We start from the raw sequence: 4275 nt of genomic DNA on the forward strand, positions 1-4275 counted from the left end.
ACTGGCAGCTCAGTTACAGAAGATTGCCTTTAAGGTAGTTGGCAAAAAGAAACAGAGGGGAGATGCAGCCATTTTATGCAGTGATTTGTTTTGATAAGGGAAGTGCTGGTTGAAATGATGATGAGAAGCAGATTTAGAGCTAACTTTCAAATGAGAATAGGGAACTACTTAGGAAGAAAAACTGGTGAGTTGTGGAAAAATGCAGTGATAAAACTAATTAGACATATTGTCAAACCTCTGACACAGACAAGAAAGGTTAAATATGTAGGAAGGAAGTGCAGATGTTGGTTTACACCAAAGTCAGACACAAAACGCTGGAGTAACTCAGCGGGTCAGGCAACATCTCTGGATAGAAGGAATGGGTGACGCTTCTGGTCGAGACCCTTCTTCAGAATCTATCTTCTATGAAAGGTGAAATAGACTCTTTCAGTGTTGTGTGATTCCATGAATGCTTGGTCATCTTTGCTCTTTAGTTTTATGGTGTCACGGTGGCGCAGTGGTAGAGCTGCTGCCTTACAGCACCAGAGACTCGAGTTTGACCCGACTACGGGTGCCTTCTGTACAGAGTTTGTACGTTCTCTCTTTGACCACATGGGTTTTCTCCGGGTGCTCCGGTTTCCTCCCACACTCCAAAGACATGCAGGTTTGTAGATGAATTGCTTTCTGTAAATTATCCCCAGTGTGTAGGATAGAACTAGTGTTATCGGTGATTGCTGGCCGGCATGGACTCGGTGGGCCGAAGGGCCTGTTTCCACGCTTTTTCACTAACTAACTAACTAATTAACTAACTAACTGTATCTGAAATGCTTATCAAATATGTATTTAAGTGCTTATGTATTGTGTATACTTGTACTGAACCATATACAAAAATGAATTTCACTGGACCTCAGTACATGACAAATAAAGCACCATAACTAACTAACTAACTGACTGACCGACTAACTAACTGAATTTTCCCCTCCCAATGACAGGACAATGTTCGCCCTCAACATGTGTAGGAAGGAACTGCAGATGCTAGTTTACATCGAAAGACACAAAATGCTGGAGTAACTCAGTGGGTCAGGCAGCTTCTCTGGAGAGAAGGAATGGGTGACGTTTTGGGTCGAGACCCATTCCTTCTTTCCAGAGATGCTGCCTGTCCCGCTGAGTTACTCCGGCATTTTGTGTCCGTCTTCACCCTCGACACACCCTTTTCACATTATGTCCTCAACTTACCTGTAAACCATGAAAATATCCTGCGTCTATTGGAAACACAAGGAACTGCAGATGCTGGAATCTTGAGCAAAACACAGTGCTGGAGGAACTCGGAGGGTCAGGCAGCATCTGTGGAGGTAATGGGCAGACGACGTTTCGGGTCTGAAGAAAGGCCCCTTCTTCCTTCTTCCCCACTCCCTCGACAGATGCTGCCTGACCCGCTGAGGTCCTCTGGCATTCTGTGTCTTGCTAAGTATGATAGACTCGAAATGCTGGAGTAACTCAGCAGGACAGGCAGCCTCTCTGGAGAGAAGAAGGAATGGGTGATGTTCCGGGTCGAGACCCTTCTTCAGACTCATCGGACTCAGCAGCCTCTTCAGACTTGCTAAGTATCCTGTCGGTAAGCAGCAATTGCTGACAGTGATATTATATTCTATTCCTGCTCTGGAACGGAAGAGACTGAGTGAAATAAACCAGAGACAAGGTAATGGATAAATAAGGAAGCCATAGACTGCTGCTTCTGCTTAATGTCAAGCAACCTCCCACCTTTCTCTACATTACTATGAATGCTGCACAACATCTTTGAACATATCAAATATTTACAGCTAATTTAAGTTGCCACAATGTCAGTAGAGAGGAAGTAATGTTTTTGAATGGACAAACAGCTGGCAGAATGTGCAGGGGCCACTGTCTGCGGTTGGGGGAGGTCAACCAGTGTTGCCATTGCCTCTGTCATGAATGCATATGAGTGGGTTAGACAAGGACGGAAGTCTCTCAGAGCAAGGTTGACAGCTTTACTGGCCCATAAACACCAGCCATGCAGGTGGCTCCATTTTGACTGGAGCCCCAGCACCTGTTTTAGTGTTTGAGTTTCATTTTAAGATGGAAACCTAATTTCCTACGACACAACAGGGGTTCAGTTCATAAGTCATAGGAGCAGAAAAAGGGGGCGGCACGGTGGTGCAGCGGTAGAGTTGCTGCCTCACAGCGCCAGAGTCCCGGGTTCGATCCTGACTACGGGTGCTGTCTGTATGGAGTTTGCACGTTCTCCCTGTGACCCGCATGGGATTTCTCCGGGTTTCTTCCCACATTCCAACGGCGTGCAGGTTTGTAGGTTAATTGGCTTCTGTAAATTGTAAATTGTCCCGGTTGTGTAGGATAGAGCTGGTGTACGGGGTGATCGCTGGTCGGCGTGGACGCGGTGGGCCGAAGGGCCTGTTTCCGGGGTGTAACTCTGAAGTCTAAATCTCTAAACCGGCTTCCTTTGTCTGATTTGTACACCATCTCTAACCTGCTCCCTGCACCATCAATTATTAGTGAATGGCGTTAAAAATGATACAACGTGCAATATCACAAGCCACTCAATCTCCCTCCCCCTTTCTCACGCACACATGCATCACAGCTGCAGTCTGAACAGCACTCCGGGTGAAGTTTACAAATCAGATGCTAGACCTGGGAGCAAAGAAAAAAACCCACAAAGTGCTGGGGGAACTCAGCGGTCACTGGGCTGTTCTGCCACTCCATCCTCCCATTCAGTAGTCTGACTGCCACTATTGTGAAGGGTAACCATAGCCTCTCACATCGCACTGCCACGTTACCATGGGAACCCGCCAATGCCCCTCCCCCACCGCCTCGGATGGCTCGCTACCCTCCCCTGCCTGTGGGGTTCTCACCAACAGCGTGGAAAATATCGGTAGGAAGGAACCGCAGATGATGCTGGTTTAAACCGAAGACAGGCACAAAAAGCTGGAGGAACTCAGCGGGTCAGGCAGCTTCTCCGGAGAAGAGGAATAGGTGACGTTACGAGTCGAGGCCCTTCTTCACTGGGAGTTAGGGGAAAAGGGAAACGGGAGATGCAGGCGGTTTAAAAGGACAAATGAATGGAAGATATGCAAAAAGCAACAATGGTCAAGTCAGTCTGAAGAAGGGTCTCGACCCGAAATGTCACCCATTCCTTCTCTCCAGAGATGCTGCTTGTCCCGCTGAGTCACCCCAGCGTTTTGTGTCTACCTTCGATAATCAAGGAAGGGTGGAGTCCACAATGGTCCATTGTGGAAAAATATTTGCAAAAAAATAGTTGCTTGCATCAAAAACCTTTTACTCTTCATGAGCAGAGCAGTCCCTCTCGAAGCTCTCGCTCTCTGAGCGTGGATGAGCGTATCCTGGTTGCTCAGTCCATGTTTCTCTCCTGTCACAGGCGATGGGAGAAATTTAGCGCCGCCTTCATTTTACTGCATTAAACAGAGCGATGGTGCGGCAGGACAAACCCAGTGAGATGGCACTTAGTTCCCATCCTCCTGATTCATACTGAATGCAATCCCTCCGGGGGTCTGCGGAATAAATGGATCGAGCAGCTATAATTGAACTGCTTTATGTTATGGCCTAGGATCACATTAATGAGATTTGACCATGTAGCAATTATAATTCATGGGCTGACATGTTTGGTTCGCTCTAAGTGACGATTTGCTTTATTGATGTCAAAATTAAGTATCTCCCCCTTTGCTCAATGTGAATTAAGATGTGCTTTTTGCAGCTGCCACAGTAATATGCCTGGTCTGTGCCGCCCTGTCTGTGTGGAGTTTGCACGTTCTCTCTGTGGCCGCGCCCACAGAGAAAACGTGCAAACTCCACACAGACAGGGCGGCACAGTGGCACAGCGGTACAGTCGCTGCTTTACAGGGCCAGAGTCCCGGGTTCGATCCTGACTGCTGCTTGCACGTTCTCCCTGTGACCGCATGGGTTTTCTCCGGGTGCTCCGGTTTCCTCCCACATCCCGAAAACGTACGGGTTTGTTGGTTAATAGGGAGTGGATGGGAGAGTGGAGGAACATAGAACTAGTGTGAACGGGTGATCGATGGTCGGCGTGGACTCAGTAGACCTTTCAAGTTGAACTTTGACATTACACAATTGGTGCAGCCTATGCGATCTGAGGACACTTATTGGCCATGAATATCATTTAAAATGAACATACTGCTGCCTGTGCAATAGACATCTGCAATATTGTGGTAGAGTTAGAACCCAATGAATATGGAATTGATCTACACAGTGAAAGGACTAGTTACACATGTCAGCACTTAATGG

This window comes from Amblyraja radiata, chromosome 22 (assembly GCF_010909765.2).
Source record: "Amblyraja radiata isolate CabotCenter1 chromosome 22, sAmbRad1.1.pri, whole genome shotgun sequence".
Taxonomy (NCBI): domain Eukaryota; kingdom Metazoa; phylum Chordata; class Chondrichthyes; order Rajiformes; family Rajidae; genus Amblyraja; species Amblyraja radiata.